This window comes from Emydura macquarii, unplaced genomic scaffold, assembly GCF_026122565.2.
Source record: "Emydura macquarii macquarii isolate MOO-44397 ecotype Brisbane River unplaced genomic scaffold, CSIRO-AGI_Emac_v2 contig_295, whole genome shotgun sequence".
NCBI classification, from domain to species: domain Eukaryota; kingdom Metazoa; phylum Chordata; order Testudines; family Chelidae; genus Emydura; species Emydura macquarii.
Genome location: NW_027130432.1, coordinates 3,897,397 through 3,910,581, shown reverse-complemented (window position 1 = coordinate 3,910,581; position 13,185 = coordinate 3,897,397). Strand labels below are relative to the sequence as shown.

Sequence of the window (13,185 nt, the reverse complement as noted above, 5' to 3'; positions counted from 1 at the left end):
CTTGGAGGACAGGTCCCTGCAGTTTCTAAGATGGCTGCTCTGAAGAAGCCTTTCTAGGCAGGCCTGGAGGACCCAGCTCCATTCCTCCCACATTATTGCTTCCTGGGGCAGGGTGTAGTAGGACCACAGGCCCTCCTGTAAGGAGCTGCAAAGATTAGATACACCCTGTCACTACACAGAACACAAATACTTTCATAAGGTTTGTATGTTTTACTGAAGTATCCTGAGACTGACACAGCTACAACTACCCTGAAATTCTCAGTGTCATTTGTTAAATAGATTACAACACTTTACTGGACATATATATATGGATAACAAGAACATCCAGAGTTACAAGAGTAACGATTAAAATAAAATACAATAAATTAAAAGCAAAATAAAACATAACTGTTATGCTCTGATGAGTTTTGGAAAGGATACAATCAGTCTTTATGATCCAGGGCACAGGCCATTCTCTGACTAATGGGGTTTAAGAAGAACCTTTCCCCAATGGCAGGTTATTGCACAGCTGTCTGCTACAGGGCTTCTTACAGCTTCCTCAACTACAAACAGCTTCTTCAAAGGCATTTTGTGCTGACCACTGTCAAAAACAGGTCATGGGACTAGGCTGACCCCGATACGATCCAGTTTGATGATTCTTATTTATTACAGCTTTTAAATCTTTATGTGGCTTCCTGCCTTCTGGGAATTCCATAAATTAATTGCTAAGAGAATCCCAATCAGCTGATCTCTGGATAATTAGAACTCCTGGCTAAGGAAAGTTTGGGCCACTGCTCCCATTGTGATTGCATATCAATGATTCAGAGCCCACCTCTCAAAAATTTCCAGAATCTCTGAAATCTTTCAGAAATAAGAATCAGCTAGTACTGTAGTTTTTGCTAGTTACTAGAAATGTGCAAAGCCCAGGGATATGTCAGGATGGTTATTTTCTCTTTTCTTGTTATTTTTCCCCCCAATAATATTTTTTGCACTGAAGTAGTTAGACGAAGAGAGACAAGTTGAGCTCAGTAACACTCTTGAAAGCAGAAATTAGAAATGTGAACTCCAGCCATAAACTGAAAGAAAGACAAGAGACTGCAAATGAAAACTGGCAGATTTATTGGTAATTGGAGTGCTACTATATCAAACAAAATTATACTGACAAGCTTAAACTGGGTCTCACTATCTTTCAGAAGAGATGAGTCTCCCTACAATCATGATAAAAATGAATGAGTAATTTATGCTCTTATTGTAAAAAATAATGCTGCCACTAAACTCAATTCATGGACAGATGGCAGAGGATGTGACAATAGACTCTGTAAATCAGGAAAGTGAATGCTGGCATATAGGTTGTCAAAATCTTGTGCATTCAGATGCTTCTTTCTGGGTTTATAACTCTCTTAAAGGAAGTCTGGCCATCATCACTGAGAACTGCAACCTTAAAACTAGGCCCAGGATATTACAAGTGTAAGTGTAAACTGAACATTTAGAATGGGTGCTATGATAAGTGGGAATGCCAGAAAAAATTTCTTTTTTCTTTTTCTTTTTAAATACCCATTAGACAAACAGCAGAGATTTTACAATATAATATCCATTTTACCAGTGTTATGGCATCTCTGGCTATCAGGGACAAATTCCCTGCCAGCCAGGTCACTTCCTATAGACTCCACATTTAAAGAGGGACACTGTTAAGGTTTAAATCATTGTTTTTCCCCTGCCTATTCCTTTGTTACTAACAATATTTTTTGAAACATCACACTAAAAATGGTTTCCATTGATTTCAAATGCGCTCTTATCCCTCTGGTGATTTGTTTTCTACCCAAGACTGTAAAAGGAAGGGTGATTCTTGCTCACTTCTACCGAAAGGTTAGCATTATCATGTTTGTGTGGAAGCAACCTGGCACAAGAGTTTGCCTTATTAAGTGCCAATATTCTCACTACGAATTGGACTGGGCTTTAAAAGAAAGAGAGAAATTTTAGAAAGACGTTGAATAAATAAAGGACCAAGCAAGGTTCATATCAATGGTCAGGTAATGGAAATTTGTTTCTGCTTTTTGGTGGAATTTCTGACCATCAGAGATTAGAGTTGGTTGAAAAATGCAGAAAAAATGTACATGAAAACATTATGAATTTTTTTGGTTGAAATGTCAAATTTTTTAAAAACGTTGATCACTCTATAAAACAGCAAAAAACCTGAAACATTTCTTATTCACACTGAGTATTTATAGAACTCTGGGAGTAAGTGTTACTCAGTGTAAGGGTTGCAGAATCAGTCCTTAATAACAGCCTGAATCAGAGTTTCTTCATGCATATTGGTTGGTGAGCACTTTGCCATTTCCTTGTGAGAAAGCCAGGCTGTGGGACACCCAGGAGCAGTTACCAAAGGAAACACAAAAGGAAGTACACCACCTCACAATTTTATCTAAGGCAACAAGCAAGCAGACAATAACCATGTTATAGCAGAAATGGTTCTTCCCTTCTGCAAAGCTCGCTCTGGTTTACCAGCCTGAACTGGCCAGGAGTGATGCTGTTTCTCCCATAATAACAGAATAGGATGGCTGTTACTATGACTGGCAGCAAATATTCCAATGCTAGGAGAATGAAGAAAAGGAGCATCTCACTTTGAAGAATTCATCCCAGTTTTCCTACCGTTGTGAACGCTTTGCTGAAATGCTTTGGCTTTTTCTTTACCTGTGGAACCTCACCATTGTGTCGAAAAGATAACATTACCTCTTTCTTTGCCAGAGACTCTGGAAGCTTGTGCAGATGGTGAGAGTATACTGAATAATGTGCCTATATGGCCCCAAGAGGAAGAAATTGAAGGGGTGTGTCCCTGTTAGAATGGAGGACGCCATAGTAGATCTGAAGAGGTTTTCAGACTGCTTTTTCTTGTAATAATTGGGTGCTGAACTAAGGCTGAAACCCAGCAAAACTTGCTATGATGTTTATAATCCATATTCAATTTGTCCATTGGGCCTAGGACAGGAAAGCTTAAACTATTAGAAAGCATGTGCTCATTTGTGCTGTCCTTGTGGCAGTACTTCACCAGCATGGTTTACTGAAGAACAGGTGTGATCAGAGCATTAATTGGCAGGACCAGTGTTACAATGGGTTTTCTTCAGGCATATGAAATGGAGGCAGTTTGGCACAGGTATGAATCACAGGTTTCTACCCTCAGGCAGGGAGACAGGGATTCCTCTGCTTGTTCACAGCGTTCAACCAGCTCTAGTTAATATAACTAAAGCTGAAATATTGTGTAGTGATGGTGGGACTGACAGAATGCCAGTGATGCAAGGCGTACTAGATTCCCTGGAAATACAGGGATAGACCAATCAGCTGGCTATTTTGATCAAAAAGCTTGGAACGGAGTTGATCAGAAAAAGCAGAAAGCAGTGTTCTACTTGGTCTGTAGGCTGCCACTTGGGAACCTAATTAGCATGTATGCCTTACATTTCTAGCTTTATTCTGATGACATACAGCTGTTCTTTTCAATATCATTGCTGAGTGCCTTTTTCATGCTGTTGGGGCACATTAGTAAATGGACGAGGTTAAGCTTGCTTTAAATTAACTCCCTCATACCATCAGAGTAGCCCCTTGTCTTTGCTGTATTGCAAACCTTAGGGGTAAAGCTAAGTAAGACTGCTTGGGCAGTGATAAACTGGTTTTTAGGATTGCTTCTTCAGTATTAATCCAGGAATCAGAAATGCAAAAGGAGTTGGAGTGAACTTTATTCATGTATTAGTGGTCATTAAGTCTTTCTGTTTAGAAATACGTGCCTAACAGACAACACTGGTATCTCTTAGATATATTTCTGTTTTGTATTCAGGCTGGCATAGCATCCTTGTTTTTCTTCAAAGAAAGTTTTGGGAGGACTGTAACTTGCCTAATATTGTTTTACCGTCTTTTCTACAAAACAGTGTTACACCATTTCATTGTGGGCTGCAGTCCACTTCCTTGTGTAATGAATAGAATAACCTTCTGCTTATAATAAAGACCAGTTTTGAGGTCTATGTTCCATGACTAAGGAACCCAGAGCACAGATTTAATAGACACTTGGCTGCCTCTTCCAATTCCTCATTCAGATGTCTGTAAATTATCGGGGTTACACTGCATGAAGGAAAGCGCAAGCATTTTGAGATGATGTAATCTAATCCCACCAGGCATATTGTTTCTTTACCTCCATCTTTCTTAAATGCTTTAGAGACACAGTGTAGGTTAGATTCACAAAAGTCTTTTGGCACCTAAATCCCATAATCAGCCCCCCCAGCATTGACAATATCCCTGCTCAGTTGCCATCGATCCCAGACAGTGCCTAAATTTGCTTAGCACCTACATTTTTGCAGTAAAAGTTCTCTAGGCATCCATGATTTTTTGCTTAGAGCTGGCCTACACAAAATGGGGGAGGGAAAGAAGCAGCTTTGTAACTTTCAGCCTAATGGTTAGGGTAGTTATCTATGATGTAGGAGGCTCCCAGCTCAAGTCCTCATTTCCATCTGAGGCGCAGAAGGGATTTGAATTGGGCACTGCTCCTGCTCAGGTGAGCGCTCTAACCACTGGTTTAGGGGATATTCGGGTGGGGGAAGGGGTCTAAATCTCTCCTGTTGAAGTTATTCCACTATGGATAAATAATTAAAAAAAAAACACTTCAGCAGAGGGACTGGTTCTCCCGTCTTCCAGGTGAGTGCTTAAATCCACAGACTACAGCGTCCTTCTCATATTTGCTCTCTCTTTCTGACCCAATGATTCTTTAATTAGTCAGAGTGGAACAGCTGTAACAGGAGAGACCAAGGGCATCCTACATCAGAATATCTCAGCATCCAGTGGTTAGAGCACACACCTGAGAAGTAGTAGAGCCCAGTTCAAATTCCTTCTCCCCGATGGGTGGAGTGGGGACCTGAACTGTGTATCTCCTGCATTCCACATGAATCCCTGACCCACTGGCCTAAAAGTTATGAGGGAGGCCCTCATCCTCTGCTGCCACCTACCAGAATCATGTCTAGATTTCTTTGTGAATCTAGCCTTGAATGTAGAGACATGCAAGTTAGACAGTGGTAAAACCAGACTTGTGCAATTAAGAGAGTGTCCATGAAGTTTGGTCAGTCTTGCCATGGACATGCTCAAACAATTGGCATGAGGGTTTTTTTTCCCCTCAAAGGGGCAATTAATCTACATTCTCAGGCCCCAGTCCATTTCACACGGTTTCATTTTCATAAATGACAAAAAAATGAAAGAATCAACTGGCGCAATAAGTCATAACTTGCTGCTATTTTACACATGCGCATGTAGTGGTATGTAGTATCCAAAGAAAATTCACATCCATGTTACTGCCCACCAAAGGTAGGGAAAATCTGGGGGATAAGATACTTTATTTTTTATGGTAATTAGGCATGAAGCCTTTGCCTACAATAGAATTTTTCTAAAATATTTCCCAGTGTTACATACTCACAGACTTTAAAGTCAGAAGGGACCATCATGATCATCTAGTCTGACCTCCTGCACATTGCAGGCCACAGAACCTCACCCACCCACTCCTGTAATAGACCCCTAACATCTGAACTCCTCAAATCATGATTTAAAGACTTTAAGTTACAGAGAATCCACCATTTACACTAGTTTAAACCTGCAAGTGACCCATGTCCCAAGCTGCAGAGGAAGGTGAACCCCCGCTCTCCCCCCCCCCCCCATGATGTAGCTCCAGCCATGTTAGCAACAATGGGAGTGACAGAGTAGACAGGGCACTGATATTTTTAATCACTGCTCAGGGCCACCTGAGTACTGTGCTCACTAGTTCTCCCACTGAGGGAAACAATGTTGGGAGATTTTCTGCTCCCCCTCCCCCCAAAAGGATAGCACAGACAAAGCCTAATATACTGATTAAGGGTATGTCTATACTGATGGTGGCAAAGTCACTGCCACCAGATCGATCTTTCTGGGTCGATTGAGCAGTCAATGTAGACCCGCTCAATCAATCAAGAAGTCAACTGAGTAAAACCACCCCCTCAAGTAGCGTAGCGCTGCGTTGACGGGAACTCTGTTCCCATCGGCGCAGCGCAGTGAAGACACCGTGCAGAAGGGAAGCAGAGCAGTCGACTACTGCGTAGTTTGCGTAACTCCCGTTGACTGCCGCCAAATCTCCAGGTAAGTGTAGACCAGGGCTAAAATACAGTTCAGGTCACTAGTGCTTGAAAGTAGTTACTCCGTGGTGTCTGTTGGCCCGCAGAAGGGGATGTGAGTGGGTCATGTTCCTCATAGGATTTCGTACCCCACACAACGAAACCCCATGAACATCAGTCCTATTGGGACTTTTGGGAGCCTCTGTTAAAAGGCCATGGGACATCGAGCATGAACTAACTTCTCAACCTTCACTTAAAGTCACTATTAGGACCCACCTTTGGGTTGGGCTGGAACAGACTGCACTGCAGCTACCTGTGCTCTTTTGGACAAAAACCAACATTCTCCTGGATAGTCAGTCTAGTGCTTTTCACAAGTTACTGGATTAGCTACTAACAGTAAAAATAATTACAAAAAACTAGAAGTGAAAATGTTGTGATTGACATAGGAGATCAGTGGCGTCTTGTAGCAATAAAACAGTCATAGCACTTCACAACAATTGCTGGTTCCATCATCAGCTCCAAGGTCTTGTTACTGGCTGGATACAACCACCTAGTGTTCAAAACACCTTGCTAATTCAGACCTTATCCCTGACCAGCAGTCAGTGTTACTCTCCAATGTACACAATGTCTGTAGTGTCAACCTTGGCCTATATCCTCTCACTCACTGCACCTGTGGCCAGTCTCCAACAGGGAGAAAAATTCATAGCAAGACTAAAGTCTTATATGAATCCCAAGCCCCACAGAGTTGCTATAAGCAATGGATGTTCTTTTCTCCAAATAGATGCTTTTGTCATTCATCTGCTCCTGCATGGAGAAGCTGAGAGTAACAGTCGAATTGAAAGGTAAGGTCTTTTCTACTTTATTTTCCTTTGATAAATTGTTATATTGTAAAAATAAGTAGAGGTGGAAGATTTACGTCCAGGTATGCCTTTTCCAACTGGATGTGGACTGTGTTTTTACTCCTATCTTTGTCTATTGCTCTACATTCTGACTAACTGTAATTTCGGTAAAAATCATACAGAAGCCCCAGCTAATGTATAATGCAGTTGCCTGCCTTCTGAGTGAAGGGGTCCAGAGAGAGTATTTATATCTCATGATTTGCTCTGCCCTGCCTATCAACCCACTCCTTCAAGGTGCTCTTCAATAGCTACGATCCCTTAAATGAAGCAGACACAAATGGCTTAAAAGACATTGGACTTTATTCTTCCCTGCATCATCTCATTACAGAAAGGCAACCCGAACAGGGTCCCTGATTCTGTGCCAGCTGGGTGTGGCATGAGTTAGAGCAGCCCCTAGACTGCTCTCATTTAAGACGGTTATGGCTCAGCAGAGCAGCATCCTGCCCCGTACCTTCCTCCCCCTGCACGCTGTTTCACTGGAAGTGAGTGGGGTGGGGAGAAAGGCAATGAGGGCAGGCACTGGCTCTGCTGATTGTATGCCAACAGGGAGTTTCTCTCCACAAGGGGACTTCTCTGCTGGCTACTTATGACCATTTTCAGTGCCAAGTAGCTGAAACACAATTGCAGCCCACCATTCAGCCTATGTTCACCCAGAACACTTCATTCCTAAGGATGACGTTGATAGGAGCTATTGCAAGGCATTCTTAGCAGTGGCCATACCTCTGGATGTCACTTTTGAATAACAGATGAGACACCATAAGAATTTTTCTGAAATCCTTCTGCTTGTATTGTTTCTTTTACAAAGAGCTATTAAGAATTGAGCTTTCCTCGGAGCATTCATTTCCAGGAGCTGAATGCTGTCAACATTTCTGATTCCATCAATACCCCTAAGATGCATCGAGCACCTTATTTTACCCAGCAGCTCTAATTCTGCAAGGTAGTACTCCCCCAGTATTTCCCACAGCAGTGTCCTCCACGCCCCCACCTCCTCCATTAGTCTTTGTTTCATAATTGATTTTTGTCTATACCTAGAAAATTTAATCCCTGATCCCCTCCTTTGACAGTGACATTAACCTCAGGTACAGTGTGTCATGCCATACTCATGGTTTTTACAGTCTTACAACATGACAGACTTTGATGCAATTACAGCTTGGCTACATACCTTAATTTATGTTACAATCTTGCTTCAGTGATATCAGAGACAAATGTTTAATTCACAGCACCTCAGTTTCAAACTAGAGACCTTGCATGGAAATGGCAGACTTCAACATTTTTCCATCAATTTCTTATTTCATAAAAATAAATTTTTGTAGAGTTTTTACACTGTACATAAAAGACTGTGGCATCAATTAGCCTTAATTCTTTTTTTCACCCTTTTTTTTTTTCTTTTTTGGAAACCTCTTTGTAGGAAAATCTCATATTTCAGCAATTTGCATTATCCACACAATCTGCTTTGAAGTTCTAAGTTATGGTAAGAAAAGGATCCACTTATCTGCACATAAAAAATGTTCAAAGCTTATAAATTCCCTGAAACAGATGTACATTATCATTGGATTTGCCTTTCTGTCTTTGCTGTTGCATGGCTAATAGAGTTTCATGTGCCCCTTCACATCCTCCCCATTTAGCATCTTTTCTCTACAGAAGCATGCACCCTACTGTGCCAATCCACACTTCAAAGATTTCTGTCTATCTATTAGAAACAAAGCACAAAGTGAGAACATATGGCCCCTTTTAAATTTCCCACATTTAAGTCAATATCGTTTCTTTTCTCCTTTGGCAAAGAAACATAATAAGGTTTATCTTCTTCCTTCCTAAATCTGCTGGCTCTCTCAAACTGCTTGTGCCAATTCAGCAGTTACTTTGCAGTATCAAACTTGGCAGCACATATAAAAACAAAATCTCTAATTTTTTAAATTGCTTTTATTTCTCTAGATCAAGAAGATGCATTTAAATGATGAAAAAAGGACTAAACGTAACTGCACACTTTCAGATAAGTGGATTTTAAACCCATGAAAGGGCACAGCAGAGCGTCAATACCAAAACTGTCTTGTTCAAATTCTTTTCACAGTGACAACATCTTTCTAAATGTTTCCTTTCACCAACCAAAAGGATGGAAGCACATTTTGGGATCGAATCCTTTATTGAGTGAGAGGAGTTTGTGTTTTGTTTCCATATTGCAGACATTCACAAAAACACAGCGCTATGACATTCAAAGAAGTAGTTGAGCTGACTGCCTCATTTAAAGAAAAAATGGTTACTTAGCTTACAGTATCTGTGGCTCCTCATGATAATTTGTCTATAAGGAGCCCAATCATGGTGCACACAGACAAATCTGCACACTGAGCAGACTCTTTAGACCACTAGTGGCCACTGGCATTGCTCTGTCCTATATGTCTTCAGGCGAGAGAAGGCACAAGGACATGCAGGGTGCAGGCATAGTCCACTGAATGCAGCTGATCAAACGATTCCACACTTGCATGCATGAGATGCACCCGCACTGTAAGTGAGATCCAAATGGATAAAGACTAGAAGAAGGGGGGGGAAACCCCCTCTCCCCACAACCTGGAAATGCACAAGCTTGTATGTAATTATTTGTGGCATAGTATGTCTTGAGTGCTTCCATGTGACCTTTCCATGGATTACGAACAGCTTAGGCGTCAAGTTTTCACATCAGCAACATTGATATATATGAAGAAATGAATTAATATTAATGCTACTTTGAAAATTCGCTTCAGCTGCTAAGTTGACCAAAACTCTGAAAAGAAGGTCAAATGTCCCCAAGATAGTATGATGTAGCCAGGCTTACTGATGGGAAATAAAGGGGTTCCATAAAGATGTTGGCAACAAAAATTAGCATTTAAAAAAAAATGAATGGCAGTTGCTTCAGACAGGTTTAATCCAAGTGCTCCAAATCCTGAAGTTTTCAGGCAGTCCTTACCCTCAGGCAAATTCCCATTGACATAAATAGGAGTTTTGCCCAAGTAAGAGCTTCAGGGTTTGACCCAGTTTGACTAACACCGATGGATAAATCCTGTTTCATGTCAATCCTGAGGGAAGATCCTGTATGAAAGGGCTTAACTAATTACTGCTCAAGGTAGGAAGAAAATGAGTGCTAGATAGGATACACACGCTACCTTGAACTTTAGATGAATGTGTGCAGTTGTTATGGTTCAGAGTCCGACATGTTATTGAGACTATTATGCATCCTAGTTAACATCTAAGAGAAATGTGAGGCGACTGGGCTCGCAGTGACAGTGTTTTACATCATTCCTAGCAATGCCTCGAAAGAAACAGGAGAGCAGCAGTGGGTAGAGAGAAGCAACAAAAGGCACCGACTTCTGCCAGAGCTACAATGCCACGCTGTAGTCAGCATGGGTTGTGCCTGCATATGCTAGATATTAGTTTGATCACCATGGTTTTTATCAACGTAAGGAATGAAATTGTGGCCCCTTGAAGTCAACGAAAGCCTAGCTAATGACTTCGGGGGGGGGGGAGGGCAGGATTTCACTGAAGGAGCATTGCTAGTGAACTTTAGTGTCAACCCTACTGTAATATCTGCTGGGCTCTAATCACAGGGCCCAATCATCAGGAAATGAATCCATTTTTAACAAGTCCTTATTCAAGCAAAGATCTCTCTGAAGGCAATGGGCATTTTGGTCACATAAGAGTAAAAAGTGAGGGGCAGGCAGGTCACTCCCTTCTGTGCCAACACTGCCAGGAAGGGACTAAGCAGGGAGAGAGCCTGTGGGGAATTTATCCCAATCACTCCATCAGGGAGAGGATAAAATTTGCTCCTCCTGGAAGGGGCAGAGTGAGCACTGATTCTGCACATCCCCTACCCACCACTCTCCTTGTGTCTAGCCACAAACCGAAAGGAGACAAGAATGTTATTCAGTGCTCAGATAGCACAGAAATGGTATAAAAACCTACAGACAGCCATGTAGTGAGGACAAGTCAATCCATAAAATGGAACACGGGCAGCCTGATCACTCCATTTTTTTTTTTTTTTTTTTTTTTTTTTTGGACAGCTGAGCTGTCAAGTTTATAAATCTTCTGATTCTGTTGGACCCAAAAAAGTCATTTGTGAGAGACACCTTTCCGTGATTAGCAGTACTCTGTAAGCAAACCAGGGCCCAGGTTCTCAGGTGGTGTAAACGCCATTTACACCTGCTAAGAATCTGGTCCAGATGCACAAGACTCTCATGAAGTCATGTGTGTGAAATCCTTGCACGACCGGGCCCTAATGGATGGCAGACTAAGGGGGAAGAAGGTGTGTCCCTTTGTTTAAGGTAATCAAATTTCAAAAACACTCCTGAGAAAGCCATAAAATAGCAGGAATATGGAGCGCACACTACCACTTCTGCTTCCCTTTTGTGATTCCCTTCACGGCTGTGCTTAGTGGGAAAATGGGCCAGTTTTATAATAGAGTTTTTGCTCTTTTCCACACCTAATAGGGGAAGGGGGTGAATTTCCTTAAGACTGAAGTGTTACAGTTTTCATAGCCCTGATTTCTAGTGGAACTTTTAGTATGTTGTAATGTTCTGTGTTTGAAAGCTAAATGGCTGAGCTAATACAGCATTTTTGCATCCCACAGGAGTAACTAGTTCTAGGATACCATGGCAATGGGTGCATTTTAAGTAGTGCAACAAGCAACCATAACAATCAACACTGGCCAACAACTTACTGGCCAATCACTATAACATTTCTCCATTTATCTTTCGTGAACTTGCATTACAAGTCCTGGCTGTTAACAAGCTCAAGTGGCACTTGATTTTTCTATCAACAGTCCAACCCTGTGGACAAGCAAATGAGGAACTATAAACACCCACTCCAAAGTCACTTTGCTGAGATCAGTAGAAGGACCATGGAAAACCCAACCTTTCACAAAACACTGATATGAGCAGAGAAAATACAGGCTCCAACATGTGTTTGGATCTCCCAAGTTTTATTTGACTTTTTAAATTTGTTAACCATGGAACAAGCTTATCAGACATTTAGTGGAAATTAATACACAAGAAAGTTACCACTTGCATTGGCAAACTGCATTTTAAGAGTAAAAGTCTGCCTTCAGATGCACAGGATTCTTCTTAGCTCCATGGAAACGACATAAGTGTAGCTGAGGATACATTTGGGTTTAAATTGCCTGGTCTGGTAAGCATTTGATTAGAAAACTGACCAAGGTTTAGCGTGCTATATTTTTTTATGAATGGAAAAAAATTGGGAGTGATGTGCAGTTGTGACCCCCTTCATCAGGATTTGAACCAAGGACTGTCATCATCACAGCACAAGGGTCTAATATCTCAGGCAAAGGAGCAGATCTAGTAGCTATTTGCTTCTATGTGGACTAGGCACTAGCAAAGCAACATGACACACCCTTTACAAGCCCGTTACAAAAGGCAGAGGTCAAAAGGCACAGAATTAGCAGCATGCCTGACCCTGTCGTACTGATGCTTGTCCATGGCGAAGTTACTCAAACCCCATTGCATTGATTGTTTTGGCCACTACTCTGAAACATCTCGTACTTCCTCCTAGCAGGCACAGGGTACCAGAAAAGATAGGCTACAGGTCTGATCCAGTTTGGTATTTCCTATGAGAGGTTATAAACATGCTCTGAAGTAGCCTGATTTCCAGAGGCGCTGAGCACATGACAGCTCCTTGTGCAATGGGAATGGCCAGAGCTCATCACTTTAGCATATCAGGACAAAGACATCTAAGTCCTGTCCCCCTTCATGAAATGACCATGCACATCTTTGTAAGGAGTTTGCTTGGTACTGGGGCTACTAATCTGACAGAAGATTGCAAAAGACTTGTTGAAACACATCCTCTACTAAAAAATCCCACGTGGATGGGTACTGATTTGAGACTCAGGAGACATGAGTTCAATTTCCAGCTCTGCCATTAGCCTGCTAGGTGACTTTGGTCAAGTCACTGCCACACTGTGCCTCAGTTTCTCCTTCTACAAACTTGGGATAATCGTACTGACTGCCTTCGTAAAGTGTTTTGAGATCCACTGATGAAAATGCTTTGTAAGAGCTAGGTATTATTATTGAGCCATACACACTGTAACATATAAAGTTCAATATGATACTCTGGCTACACTAGTCTTCAGACAATACTTTCATTTCCCCCTCCAGTTAATTTCTACTCTTGTTCCCTCTAAGATGTCTCTATGCATTGCTTCCCACTCTCTCTTC

General features: G+C 41.6%; 1 long non-coding RNA gene across 1 annotated transcript; it reads left to right on the top strand.

Moving 5' to 3' along the window:
• The first annotated feature begins 3,091 nt into the window (after nt 1-3,091).
• LOC137153987 (uncharacterized) lies at nt 3,092-9,199 on the top strand. Its single transcript, XR_010920000.1, has 3 exons — nt 3,092-3,130; nt 6,874-6,934; nt 8,924-9,199. It is a non-coding gene; the product is annotated as an uncharacterized lncRNA (long non-coding RNA).
• The last annotated feature ends 3,986 nt before the right edge of the window (nt 9,200-13,185 follow it).